This window comes from Pseudophryne corroboree, chromosome 6 (genome assembly GCF_028390025.1).
Source record: "Pseudophryne corroboree isolate aPseCor3 chromosome 6, aPseCor3.hap2, whole genome shotgun sequence".
NCBI lineage: Eukaryota > Metazoa > Chordata > Amphibia > Anura > Myobatrachidae > Pseudophryne > Pseudophryne corroboree.
Genome location: NC_086449.1, coordinates 769,671,923 through 769,687,056, shown reverse-complemented (window position 1 = coordinate 769,687,056; position 15,134 = coordinate 769,671,923). Strand labels below are relative to the sequence as shown.

Below are 15,134 nucleotides of genomic sequence, written 5' to 3'. Positions count from 1 at the left end.
TCAGTCTGTCGGGCTTTCCACCGGGCGGGATTCCGGTGTCGGTATAGTGACCGGCGGTTTCCCCACCGCCGGTCACATAACCGCATCCCGAGAACATACATATGGAAAAAACTAGTGATGAGCGGGTTCGGTTCCTCGAGATCCGAACCCCTCCGAACTTCACCCATTTTACACGGTTCCGAGGCAGACTCGGATCTTCCCGCCTTGCTCGGTTAACCCGAGCGCACCCGAACGTCATCATCCCGCTGTCGGATTCTCGTGAGATTCGTATTCTATATAAGGAGCCGCGCGTCGCCGCCATTTTCACTCATGCATTGGAGATGATAGCGAGAGGACGTGCAGCGTTCTCTCAGTTTCTGTGTTCAGTGTGCTGCAAATATCTGCTCAGTGTGCTGCAAATATCTGCTCAGTGTGCTGCAAATATCTGTGCTCAGTGTGCTGCAAATATCTGTGCTCAGTGTGCTGAAAATATCTGTGCTCAGTGTGCTGAAAATATCTACATTCTCTGGCTGAAAAACGCTCCATATCTGTGCTGCATTGTAGTATATAGTAGGAGGACAGTGCAGAATTTTGCTGACCACCAGTATATGTATAGCAGTACGGTACAGTAGTCCACTGCTCTACCTACCTCTGTGTCGTCAAGTATACTATCCATCCATACCTGTGCTGCATTTTAGTTGTGCGCAGTATATATAGTAGGGGGACAGTGCAGAATTTTGCTGACCACCAGTATATATATAGCAGTACGGTACAGTAGTCCAGTGCTCTACCTACCTCTGTGTCGTCAAAGTATACTATCCATCCATACCTGTGCTGCATTTTAGTTGTGCGCAGTATATATAGTAGGAGGACAGTCCAGAATTTTGCTGACCACCAGTATATATATAGCAGTACGGTACAGTAGTCCAGTGCTCTACCTATCTCTGTGTCGTCAAGTATACTATCCATCCATACCTGTGCTGCATTTTAGTTGTGCGCAGTATATATAGTAGGAGGACAGTGCAGAATTTTGCTGACCACAAGTATATATATAGCAGTACGGTACAGTAGTCCACTGCTCTACCTACCTCTGTGTCGTCAAGTATACTATCCATCCATACCTGTGCTGCATTTTAGTTGTGCGCAGTATATATAGTAGGAGGACAGTGCAGAATTTTGCTGACCACCAGTATATATATAGCAGTACGGTACAGTAGTCCAGTGCTCTACCTACCTCTGTGTCGTCAAGTATACTATCCATCCATACCTGTGCTGCATTTTAGTTGTGCGCAGTATATATAGTAGGAGGACAGTGCAGAATTTTGCTGACCACCAGTATATGTATAGCAGTACAGTACAGTAGTCCACTGCTCTACCTACCTCTGTGTCATCAAAGTATACTATCCATCCATACCTGTGCTGCATTTTAGTTGTGCGCAGTATATATAGTAGGAGGACAGTGCAGAATTTTGCTGACCACCAGTATATATATAGCAGTACGGTACAGTAGTCCAGTGCTCTACCTACCTCTGTGTCGTCAAGTATACTATCCATCCATACCTGTGCTGCATTTTAGTTGTGCGCAGTATATATAGTAGGAGGACAGTGCAGAATTTTGCTGACCACCAGTATATGTATAGCAGTACGGTACAGTAGTCCACTGCTCTACCTACCTCTGTGTCGTAAAGTATACTATCCATCCATACCTGTGCTGCATTTTAGTTGTGCGCAGTATATATAGTAGGAGGACAGTGCAGAATTTTGCTGACCACCAGTATATATATAGCAGTACGGTACAGTAGTCCAGTGCTCTACCTACCTCTGTGTCGTCAAGTATACTATCCATCCATACCTGTGCTGCATTTTAGTTGTGCGCAGTATATAGTAGGAGGACAGTGCAGAATTTTGCTGACCACCAGTATATGTATAGCAGTACGGTACAGTAGTCCACTGCTCTACCTCTGGATCGTCAAGTATACTATATATCCATACCTGTGCTGCATTTTAGTTGTGCGCAGTATATAGTAGGAGGACAGTGCAGAATTTTGCTGACCACCAGTATATATATAGCAGTACGGTACAGTAGTCCACTGCTCTACCTCTGTGTCGTCAAGTATACTACAAAAGTTCAGTAAAATGACCCAAAAATCTAAATTAAAAGCGTCTGATGATAAGCGTAAACTTGCCAATATGCCATTTACGAAACGGAGTGGCAAGGAACGGCTGAGGCCCTGGCCCTGGCTAGTGGTTCAGATTCACATGAGGATGGAAGCACTCATCCTCTCGCTAGAAAACTGCAGTGCCAATCCTAGATGGGCCAGGTGTTTGTGTCGGCCACTTGGGTTGCTTAGCTTAGTCACACAGCTACCTCATTGCACCTCTTTTTTTCTTTGCATCATGTGCTGTTTGGGGACTATTTTTTAAATCTGCCATTCTGTCTGACACTGCAGTGCCACTCCTAGATGGGCCAGGTGTTTGTATCGGCCACTTGGGTCGCTTAGCTTAGTCACACAGCTACCTCATTGCACCTCTTTTTTTCTTTGCATCATGTGCTGTTTGGGGACTATTTTTTAAATCTGCCATCCTGTCTGACACTGCAGTGCCACTCCTAGATGGGCCAGGTGTTTGTATCGGCCACTTGGGTCGCTTAGCTTAGTCACACAGCTACCTCATTGCAGCTCTTTTTTTCTTTGCATCATGTGCTGTTTGGGGACTATTTTTTTGAAGTGCCATCCTGTCTGACACTGCAGTGCCACTCCTAGATGGGCCAGGTGTTTGTTTCGGCCACTTGGGTCGCTTAGCTTAGCCATCCAGCGACCTCGGTGCAAATTTTAGGGCTAAAAATAATATTGTGAGGTGTGAGTTGTTCAGAATAGACTGGAAATTAGTGGAAATTATGGTTATTGAGGTTAATAATACTATGGGATCAAAATGACCCCCAAATTCTATGATTTAAGCTGTTTTTGAGGGGTTTTTGTAAAAAAACACCCGAATCCAAAACACACCCGAATCCGACAAAAAAATTTCAGGGAGGTTTTGCCAAAACGCGTCCGAATCCAAAACACGGCCGCGGAACCGAATCCAAAACCAAAACACAAAACCCGAAAAATTTCCGGTGCACATCACTAGAAAAAACAAATATAAAATGACAATGTTTTAGAATACAAACTTACAGGAGTTGTTATAATGTGCACCAAAGAAAATTGGTTTGGAAGACTGAACAGATCATAAATTCAATTCTGACAATTTGCAATCTAATATACAAAGTATTTAAATGTTTTGTACTGGGTGGCCAGTCACAGAGCAGGGTATGTGCTAATCTGGGCGAGTGGATATCCCCCCTAGGTGTGAACTGTAGTTAAACCAAAATTATTCCAAATTCTTATACCTGTTATATCGATGTGCGGTCAGAATACTAATGGACGGGATCCTGACTGTCACAATACCGCCACTGGGATCCGGACAGGGGCACCATACCACCGCCAGAATACCGACGAGGTAGGTGATTCCCCCTCTGTGGGTGTCTACGACACCTAGGGAGAATAGAATCTGTGGTGACCAAGCCCGCAAGGGGCTTTGTTGTGCTCGCCCCCCTGCCGGCATTCTGGTGACTGGGATCCCGACATCGTTATGACTGCCGGGATCCCGGACGCCGGGATCACTTACTGTTCTTGTTATATCTGTTATAAGATATAAGGCCTTTGTTGTTTCCTACAGATTCCTGGGTTTGTCTGTAAACGCAGGAAAGTATTTCTGGCTTCACATTTTACACACCAACGGCGGGATGTACTGCCGTCCGAGTTAGTTGGAGGTGCAGGATTCAGGCCGAACTTGGACGTTCTTTTAATGCAGCAATCATTTACAAAGCAAAACCATGCCTAGTAAATGAGTACCGCTTTAAAACAAGTCAGAGTTCGGCCGGACAGCATTACATCCTGCCATATATGTACAGTTAGGGTAACAAACCTGTGAAGGAAATCCTACTTTGAAGTAATTTGCCTTTGTACCTAGATTACAGAATGCATTACATCAGCCCCACCTGTAGTGCACATGGTTTTGCCCATTAGAGGAAGATTTTGCTTATGCAATCAACCTTGAATAAGGCCCACTGTATTTTTAGTATAGGAAAAGCATGTTTATCTAGGCATTGTCGATATCTATAGCTGCCTTTCACCGGCCAGTCCTTCCTGGTAGCATACCTCCCATTATTGTGAATTTGTAGATCTCTGTGACAGGCCTAACAAGGATGTACTGCCTGCCGCTGTGCAGGTGTCGTCACTTCACCCACCTGTGCAACGCCCGCCACAGACGATATCCAGACGCGTCAGGGACTCCGCTCTCCGGACCACTCACCAGCGCGAACACCACCTCACCGCGGACGACGGGGGTCTAGAAAGAAAGGGATATGCCGGTTGAGACGTACGCCCGACCTCCGCCTGGAGTACGGGGCACGTCAGGGGTAGCCGCGACCTTCACCGGCTGGGCGGAAGGTCATCACTGGCCAATAGGCCTCAGCTACCCAATTCTCACACACTCGCACTCTCGCACGTTGTGTGGTGAGAGGGGGGTCCTCACGTCCGCGAGCAAACCCCCCCGACCGGTATACAGGGGGGATGACAGACAGACAGGCACAGGGTGATACTCACTTCCAACTTGCGGGTCACCTTGATTGTCGCACCTCTCCGCTCCTGTTGGGGCAAGAAGAACAGCCTCCCTACCTGCAGGCTACACTACGGCTAACAACGATACAGCCAACTACGCCTGCCTAAACAAACTACTTTAAACAACTGAGGCTACTGGTTCTATCCCAATCAAACAGAGTCCGGACTAGTTAATCCCGTTCACTACCCGGCAAGTTAGTGGAACAATTCCCCGGCCCAACAGTATACCCCGACTAACCAGTCCTACCTTCCAGATGTTGGACACTGGCCGCTGCCTTTGGCTCGCAATGAGGGACGGGGGTCTGGAGCAGACGGTGGCCCACTCCCGACGACCGGGGGATGGCGACGTGTGGGACGGGAACGTTACTCCACACTTCCAATCTCCTGGACCATACACCGCGTGGAGCCGGTCGGCTCCTAACACCGGCCACGGATCCCTCGAGAGCTGCCGCACAGCCCACTTCCAGCCGGAGGGGCGCAGGCAGGAGGCCTGGAGGATGGGCGCAGGCCGGAGGCCTGGAGGAGGGGCGCAGGCCGGAGGCCTGGAGGAGGGGCGCAGGCCGGAGGCCTGGAGGAGGGCGCAGGCCGGAGGCCTGGAGGGGGAGCGCAGGCCGGATGCCTGGAGGGGGCGCAGGCCGGAGGCCTGGAGGGGGAGCGCAGGCCGGAGGCCTGGAGGGGGCGCAGGCCGGAGGCCTGGAGAGGGAGCGCAGGCCGGAGGCCTGGAGAGGGAGCGCAGGCCGGAGGCCTGGAGGGGGAGCGCAGGCCGGAGGCCTGGAGGAGGGCTCAGGCCTGAGGCCTGGTGGAGGGCTCAGGCCAAAGGCCTGCCTACCGTGGGCACAGGCCGAGGGGGCCTGGTTACACCTGCAGGCCTAGCGCCTGTCCCTGGTGGTCTAGTGTAGAGCTAAAGATAAGTGGAGGTGGCCCAGGGCCGCCTACCTGTCGCGGAGGGAGAGGCTGCAGCGGGGAGCTTCGTTAGCTCTTTTGCTCTCCACACGCTTCAGCACTCTCCGCCGGACACCCGCCGCTGGTCGCCGTCTTCTGCCTTCCTGTTCGGCTCCACCGACGTCTTCTTTCGCTCCGCCGACGTCTTCTTCCGCTCTGCCGCCGCCGGACCCGCCGTCTTCCACTGGAGCTCTTCTTCCGTCGCCGTCCGCCGCCCGACTGACCGCTCCCGCTCCGCAGCGCCTCTTATATGGCACTGGGAGCGGGCGGAGCTATGACGCGGCGAGCCCCGATTGGCTCGCCGCGGCGAGCTCTGATTGGTGTCCAAGGCGCGAGCCCTGATTGGCTCGCGCTTGGCGCGCCATTTGAAATGCGCCGCTGTGATTGGAGGGGCTTGAATCCTTTCGGATGCAAGCCCCTCCAGACTGGGACCTGCCCGTCGCGCCGCCGCCCGTCGCTCCGCCGCCCGCCGCAACGTTGGGGAGAAGGGGGCAATCCCCTTCACATTTCCCCCCCCTTTGTCCTTTGTGGTCCCCACAAAGCAAGAATCCGACCATACAAAGTTCGGATCCGCGTAGCGAGGGCCCGGGACGCCCCTATTTGAACGCAGAGAGCGTCTTGGTAGGGGGAAGGCAACTACATCGGCTGGGGATTGAGGCTCCGATGCCTCCTCCGGCTGATTCTCCTCGACCGGCGACCACCATTCCTCGTCTGACAGAGGGGCCGGAGCTTCCCAGGCAGGGGCCCCCACCCCGTCCTCCGCTACAGGGGACTCAGCCCCGCTCACCGGATCCAGGAACGGACAAGGTCGCAGTTTACTCCGATGTAACGTGCGCAGGCGTCCCGTCCCATCAGTAGACTCCACCTGATACACTGGCCCACCAGGGGCCAAGCGACGGCGAACAAGGTATGGGGTAACTTCCCACCGTTCTGACAGTTTCCCCCCCGGGCGAACCTCTCGCACCAACACTCGCTGGCCCACGGCCAGCGACCCAGGCTCGTGGGACCTCACAGGTGGATGCTGGTGGTCTGCGATCAGCCTCCCAGCCAACTCGTGTGCCGCCTTCAGCCGTAGGCGGTGGTCCTCGACCCATTCGGCAGGGGCGAGGGGCGTTCCCTCCTCAGTCCCGGACAGTTGTAAGTCGTGTGCCTCCCGTCCTGGTCGACCGAACAACAAAAAAAAAGGGGAAAATCCCGTGGTGTGATGAACTCTGTTGTTATAAGTCCAGACCAGTTCCTGAACATGTTCGGGCCATCGCTGCTTCTCAGCTCGCTCCAACACGCGGAGCATCTGCAGCAGAGTCCGGTTAAATCTCTCGCAGGCGCCATTCCCCTGCGGGTGGTAAGGTGTTGTGCGAGACTTTTGAACGCCATAAAGCTGGCAGAGGCGTTCCATCAGCTGCCCCTGGAAACAGGCCCCTTGATCCGAATGGATCCGCTCGGGACAACCGTACTGCCGAATGAAATGTTCGACGATCGCTCGTGTTGCTGACTCCGCAGTCTGGTTTCGGGTGGGGACCACTACCGTGAATTTAGTGAAGTGGTCAGTCATTACCAGGGCATACTGGTGTCCACTTACTGACTCCCCGATCAACACGTAGTCGATCATCAGCATCTCCAGCGGCCGACTGGTCCGGATTGTCTGGATGGGCACATGCTGTTCCTGCGGCTTAACTACCGCACACCTGCTGCACTCGCGACATACCTGGTCCACGACCGCTTGCAGCCGGGGGGCGAAATATTGGCGTCTCAACCAATGGTATGTTTTATAGGGTCCCAAATGGGCCCCCTGCTCGTGCGCCTCTTCCACCACTGACCGCACCCGGGCTTCTGGCACGACCACCTGCTCAACAGTACGCATTTCCTGTTCCAAGTAGCATTGTCTCCGTAGGGTACCAGCGCAGACCCGCAATTGGTCCCAACGACGCACCACCTTCCTACAGAACCCGGTCAGCCCATCCTGCTCCCGGCGAGATGGCATATGACCCCTCTGTACCCACTGTCAAATGAGGTCCAAACCTTCGTCGGCCTGCTGTTCCTGTGCCCAGTCCGTCTCTGTGTACCTAAGTAAGGCAGTCTGGACGTTCTGTCGACACAACTCTCCGCCCACGGGCTGCCGCACACGAGTGAGATCCGGCATTTCTTCTCCGCAGTCATCTTTTTCCCCACCAGGTTCGGGGGTTTCCACTGGAAAGCGAGACAGGGCATCCGCGTTGGTATTACTCTTCCCCGATCGATAGCGAATCTTGTAGGAGAACTTAGCCAACCTGGCCACCCACCGTTGCTCCAAGGCACCTAACTTGGCGGTCTCCAGGTACGCCAAGGGGTTGTTATCCGTAAAAATATCCACGTGAGCGGCGGTCAAGTACTCCGCAAATTTCTCGTCACGGCCCACACCACTGCCAGCAATTCCAACTTGAAGGAACTGTAGTTGTCTGGGTTCCTTTCGGTCTCTCGCAGGCTACGACTGCCGTAAGCAATCACCCGCTCCTGCCCATCCTGAACCTGAGCCAAGACCGCGCCCAACCCCTGCAGACTTCCATCCGTGTATAGAACAAAGGGCTTCTCAAAATCTGCGTACCCCAACACCGGAGCTTCCGTGAGACTTTCCTTCAGTCGGTCAAAGGCCAGGTTCTGCGCTTCTCCCCAAGTCTCCAGGGCAGCTTTCTTCGTGGTCGCAATCCCTCGAAGCAAGGCATGTAGGGGTTCCGCAATCCGGGCGAAATCCTTGATGAAGCATCGGTAGTACCCCACCAAACCCAGGAATGCCCGCAATTCCGTGACAGTGGTGGGCACCTTCCATTCCTGGACGGCCGCCACCTTGCTGGGGGTTGGGTATACCCCATCGCGAGACACCACGTGTCCGAGGTACTCCAAACTGGATTTCAACAGGTGGCACTTCCGGGGCTTGAGCTTCAGGCCGTACTCCTCCAACCGCTGAAGAACCATGTCGAGTCGAGCAAAGTGTTCCTCCAAGGTCGCGGCGAACACGATGATGTCGTCCAAGTAAATCAGCAAAGCCTCAAAATTCAAGTCTCCCAAGCACCTCTCCATCATCCGCTGGAATGTGGCGGGCGCATTGTTCAACCCAAACGGCATGCGGCAAAATTCGAACAACCCCATGGGAGTAACGAATGCGGTCTTCTCCCTATCCTGGGGGGCTACCGGCACTTGCCAGTACCCACTGGCCAGGTCCAGGGTCGAAAAGAATTTTGCATTGCCCAGCGCAGCTAGGGACTCCTCGATCCTAGGGAGAGGGTAAGCGTCCCGGACGGTGCAACTATTCAACTTCCGGTAATCCACACAGAACCGGATAGTCCCGTCCTTCTTCCGGACTAAGACAATGGGTGCAGCCCATGGACTTTTGCTCTCCTGGATCACGTGGTTGTCCAGCATCTGACGCAACATGCTCTTTACTTCTTGGTACAACCGGGGCGGTATCGGCCGATACCGCTCCCGAACCGGGGGGGCGTCTCCGGTGCGGATCTCATGCTGCAGGTCCTCCGTATACCCGAAATCCTCCTCATGCCGGGAGAACACCTTCTGACGATTCCAGAGCATCTGGTCCAGCTTGGCTACGTCCCCGGCCGCGCACTCTTCCAGCGACACGTCCATCTGCGTACTGATAATCATGCCGTTCCACTCAGGGCAGGCCCCCTCCTGCTCCTCCACTTGAACAGACAATGCCCATGCCTCGGAAGCCTCCGGCTGTAGGGAGAGTTTTCGCATCCCCTGAATGCTATCCTCGTGAATCGCCACCACCTGAGCAATGACTGTCCCAGCCGGGACTCGGCAAAGCTGATCGGTGAGATTACAAAGGCGGACGGAGACCTTCCCCCCGGTCACCACCGACACGGTACGTGCCACCATCACTCCAGACCCTACCCTCAGCACATCAGTGGGCTCTACCATCACCTCCATGCCATTTAGGCTCTGATGAGTCCGTACTTCTAGAGGGATCAGGACCTCTTGGCGAGGTGGCAACTCCAGGCGCTGGTGGTGACCGACCTTCAAAAGACCCAGGTGCTCATCGATAGCCCCTAGGGCCCTGGTCCCCCGTCGCCCCACTTGTTGGAGAGCCTGCTGGACAGGGCGCCGGACTCCCAGATTCTTCCAATATTGTGGCCCATTTTCCTGGAACAAGAGCTGGTCGAGATGTCGGAGTACGTTCATCCCGAGGATCACCGGGCCATGGCTCAGCCCCGGGCTGCTGACTACCAGCAGCCCCTTCCTACCCAGCTCTTGGCCACAAACTACCATTTCCATCCACACCACCCCCACCACGGGGATGGGTAGGTTATTAGCTGCCGTGAGGGTAATGAAGCTCTCGGACACCTCACTTTTGAGATGGGCGTAGTGCTCAAGGAAACAGGCCTCGGACATGGTGGATACTTGAGAGCCGGTATCCAACAGGCAGGACTGGTCTTTCCCACCGAGGCGGCTGACTACTACGGGACACTCTCCTACCAATTCAGCCTGTTCGTTAATGGCTGACTTCCCCTCATCGCTCTCCCCCACGGGTGGTCCCGTTACCGCGAGGGAGGTCAGTTTAACTGCGCCTCCGGGATTGCTTCGGTACAGGTTCGTGCAATATGCCCGTACCGATGGCAGCGGTAACAACGAGGGCCCCGGCCCTCTCCCGGACGGCTGTCGGGCCCCGTGCTTCGTCCACGGGGCCGCCTGGTGTCCCGCTCACGGGACTCCGTGCCCCGCTGGTCACGCCGGTACACCTCCTCCCTCAGCTGGGAGACCTCTTCCCTCATCTCCTTGGTCACCCGGAGAAAGACCTCTTTCAGGTCTTGCACACAGGTCTCTAATGGGTTGGTCTCCCTGCTAGCCACTGGGGCGGAGATCGGTTGCACCCATTGGGGAAATACAGCATGTGGTCCGTAATTGGCATTGCGGTCCCTGGCTACGGCGTCGATTTCCACCTGATGGAAGGTCAGGGTGTCATCCTGGGATATCTTATCCAGCATCACCTGCCTCAGGGGCACGTTCCTGAGTCCCATGGCGAACTGATCTCGCAATATCTGACTAGTGTTGGTGAGTGCCCCAAACCCATCGGGGTCTTTCCGACGTACTTCTCCCATCATCTCCTGGAGTGCGTTGGCATACTGGGGAATGGACTCGTCCTCCCTCTGGAACCGGCCAAACAGACGCTGCCGGAGGGTACCCGCCGAGGAGGTGTCCCCATAGATATCCCCCAGGATACTATAGATCTCCTCCAGTTCCTCGCGTTCATCGTCGGGTCGTAAAAGAATCGTCCGACGAGCCTCGCCTTCCAGAGAATTCAAGGCGAGGGGCACCTGCAGGTCGTCGGGCACCCGATAGATGAGGAACATCGCCTCTAGTCGGGCCTTCCAGTCCTCCAAGGTCATATTACGACCGTCGTAACGGGGTAGGTGGGCGAGGGCTGGTCCGACGTTGAGTCGACGCGATGACCTTCGTCGCTCGTCGTCCGTTCCCCTCTGAACCACATCAGTGGAGCTGGCAGTCGAGCCTCTCCCGAGTGAGTTGTTTCGGCGCATCTGCCCATGGCTTCTCGGCTGTGGGTAGTGACCGATCTCCGTCCATCCTGCCGACTACGCCAAATGTGACAGGCCTAACAAGGATGCACTGCCTGCCGCTGTGCAGGTGTCGTCACTTCACCCACCTGTGCAACGCCCGCCACAGATGATATCCAGACGCGTCAGGGACTCCGCTCTCCGGAAAACTCACCAGCGCGAACACCACCTCACCGCGGACGACGGGGGTCTAGAAAGAAAGGGATATGCCGGTTGAGACGTACGCCCGACCTCCGCCTAGAGTACGGGGCACGTCAGGGGTAGCCGCGACCTTCACCGGCTGGGCGGAAGGTCATCACTGGCCAATAGGCCTCAGCTACCCAATTCTCACACACTCGCACGTTGTGTGGTGAGAGGGGGGTCCTCACGTCCGCGAGCAAACCCCCCCGACCGGTATACAGGGGGGATGACAGACAGACAGGCACAGGGTGATACTCACTTCCAACTTGCGGGTCACCTTGATTGTCGCACCTCTCCGCTCCTGTTGGGGCAAGAAGAACAGCCTCCCTACCTGCAGGCTACACTACGGCTAACAACGATACAGCCAACTACGCCTGCCTAAACAAACTACTTTAAACAACTGAGGCTACTGGTTCTATCCCAATCAAACAGAGTCCGGACTAGTTAATCCCGTTCACTACCCGGCAAGTTAGTGGAACAATTCCCCGGCCCAACAGTATACCCCGACTAACCAGTCCTACCTTCCAGATGTTGGACACTGGCCGCTGCCTTTGGCTCGCAATGAGGGACGGGGGTCTGGAGCAGACGGTGGCCCACTCCCGACGACCGGGGGATGGCGACGTGTGGGACGGGAACGTTACTCCACACTTCCAATCTCCTGGACCATACACCGCGTGGAGCCGGTCGGCTCCTAACACCGGCCACGGATCCCTCGAGAGCTGCCGCACAGCCCACTTCCAGCCGGAGGGGCGCAGGCAGGAGGCCTGGAGGATGGGCGCAGGCCGGAGGCCTGGAGGAGGGGCGCAGGCCGGAGGCCTGGAGGAGGGGCGCAGGCCGGAGGCCTGGAGGGGGCGCAGGCCGGAGGCCAGGAGGAGGGCGCAGGCCGGAGGCCTGGAGGAGGGCGCAGGCCAGAGGCCTGGAGGAGGGCGCAGGCCAGAGGCCTGGTGGAGGGCGCAGGCCAGAGGCCTGGAGGAGGGCGCAGGCCGGAGGCCTGGAGGAGGGCGCAGGCCGGAGGCCTGGAGGGGGAGCGCAGGCCGGAGGCCTGGAGGGGGCGCAGGCCGGAGGCCTGGAGGGGGAGCGCAGGCCGGAGGCCTGGAGGGGGAGCGCAGGCCGGAGGAGGGCTCAGGCCTGAGGCCTGGTGGAGGGCTCAGGCCAAAGGCCTGCCTACCGTGGGCACAGGCCGAGGGGGCCTGGTTACACCTGCAGGCCTAGCGCCTGTCCCTGGTGGTCTAGTGTAGAGCTAAAGATAAGTGGAGGTGGCCCAGGGCCGCCTACCTGTCGCGGAGGGAGAGGCTGCAGCGGGGAGCTTCGGTAGCTCTTTTGCTCTCCACACGCTGCAGCACTCTCCGCCGGACACCCGCCGCTGGTCGCCGTCTTCTGCCTTCCTGTTCGGCTCCGCCGACGTCTTCTTTCGCTCCGCCGACGTCTTCTTCCGCTCTGCCGCCGCCGGACCCGCCGTCTTCCACTGGAGCTCTTCTTCCGTCGCCGCCCGACTGACCGCTCCCGCTCCGCAGCGCCTCTTATATGGCACTGGGAGCGGGCGGAGCTATGACGCGGCGAGCCCCGATTGGCTCGCCGTGGCGAGCTCTGATTGGTGGCCAAGGCGCGAGCCCTGATTGGCTCGCGCTTGGCGCGCCGTTTGAAATGCGCCGCTGTGATTGGAGGGGCTTGAATCCTTTCGGATGCAAGCCCCTCCAGACTGGGACCTGCCCGTCGCGCCGCCGCCCGTCGCTCCGCCGCCCGCCGCAACGTTGGGGAGAAGGGGGCAATCCCCTTCACATCTCCATTGGTATTATCATGGAAGGGCTGCTGAGCAGAGACGCAGTGAGGGGTGTCACTTCCCCCATGGCTCCCAAAAGCACCCTTCCACTTACAGTGCCCGAAGGCATTTTCTTAGGGTGCACCCGAAACACATCTTTATGCTTCTGGCACTCGTTCTGTGAAGTAATGACTTCAGGGGGTGCCAGCCCAAGGTACCTTTGTGCACAGCTATGGCACTGGGCTCACTTCTGTCCCTCCGATCACCATTTCACTATCCCATGCACCAGTGACAGTTGTATTTATTGAAAAACAGTTTTGAGACGCTACTCTTTTCCAGGGTCATCGAGAGCTAACAAGGGCCTGGGTACTGGGGACTGGGCGTGATCAAACCCGTGAAGCATGGCCACAGCGTCTATTCCTTGGAAAGAGGGACTGGGGGCATGAGCTGCAGCTCCCGGAGTGCTGGGCATGCCCCCACAATGATGACAAATGGGGTTGTTCGTGGTCACGGCATTTCCCGCATGGCCACGCCACTAATTTTGGGTGACCGCTTAAGGCGCGCGCACTTGTCCCGCTCCCTACAGAGTAAAGGTTGCGAGGTGTGAAAGTGAATAATGCCATCCTGAGAAGACGTTATGTTTCTCTGACAAGCGACAAAAAAGCTTTTCTCTGCTTGCTGAATAACACTTTGGAGGTGGTATTCACATGCAAAAATTAGGCAAAAATTGTGGCCTCTACGATTTCTTCTTGTTAATTCTCTCTGTACATTTTGAGAAATTGGCAAAAGTTTATGCAACAAAAGGACTTTTCTCCACTTGACAGAAGTAGCCTTTGTTTCTGTGCGCGCAATGTAGGCGCAGTTGTGGGCAGAGGCGTAACTACGGTTTTCGGAGCCCAGGGCAAGATGAAGAGTGGTGCCGAGTGTGGCGGGAAAATGGGCGTGGCCACACACCAGAAGGGGTGTGGCCACACACCAGAAGGGGTGTGGCCACTGAAAATGCCCCACAGTGCCAGTTACATGCCCCACAGTGCCAGTTACAATGCCCCACAGTGCCAGACATGCCCCACAGTGCCAGATACATGCCCCACAGTGCCAGTTACAATGCCCCACAGTGCCAGATACAATGCCCCACAGTGCCAGTTACAATGCCCCACAGTGCCAGTTAGATTGCCCCACAGTGCCAGATACATGCCCCACAGTGCCAGATACATGCCCCACAGTGCCAGTTACATGCCCCACAGTGCCAGTTACATTGCCCCACAGTGCCAGATACATGCCCCACAGTGCCTGCCCCCCCCCCTCCTGCTCCCTCACCGCTGGTGCTTCTTCCTGTTTCGTGGCTCAGTGGCTGTGCTATGTGAGGGGAGGAGAGCGCAGCGCCTCTCCTGCCCCTCACTGCTCCAGGTCTCCGGCGGCGGCTATGTAGCGCTGGTTCGCTAGCCAATCAGAGCTCGCGGACCGGCAGCCAATCAGGAGCCGGTCCGCAAGCTCTGATTGGCTAACGCCGCCGGAGACCGGACACACGCAGCGCTGCTGGCAGCGGCGGTGAGGGAGAGACGCTGCGCTCTCCTCCCCTCACATTGCGGGTGACGGGGGCGAGTGGCGCCACCCCCCTCTGCTGGGCCTGCCAAGGCGCCCAGGGCACGTGCCCCACTCGCCCTATCCTAGTTACGCCTCTGGTTGTGCGTAACTTACATGTCACTCTGCAAGAAGAGCAGTGCCGGGTCTCTACAAGCTGCAAGATACTCCGGGCTGTCTCTGCAGGCTGCCGTTCTATGCTAAACGCAGGTGCCATGGGGCAATGACAGTGCCTCCCACTGGACACAGTACTTTGGGCAGCAGTACCACTCGTACTGCCCAGTTACTGCTCTGCATCAGCCCCTGGGGGGCTCCATATATCCTACCCTGGGTTAAGGCAGCCCTTCAGAATCAACTAACAAACTAGAATCTATAGGCTACAGAAGCTTAATAGGAACAAACAAGTTAGCGACAAAACATTAAGACACCGCGTAACATTCAATTATATTTTATCTCCCTGCTTTGAAA

The 15,134-nt window shown here is 56.1% G+C and overlaps 1 protein-coding gene across 3 annotated transcripts in view; it reads left to right on the top strand.

The window, feature by feature from the left end:
- Positions 1–15,134, top strand: part of CAMK2A (calcium/calmodulin dependent protein kinase II alpha) — a 339,869-nt gene that overhangs the window by 30,616 nt on the left and 294,119 nt on the right. The window lies entirely within an intron of this gene.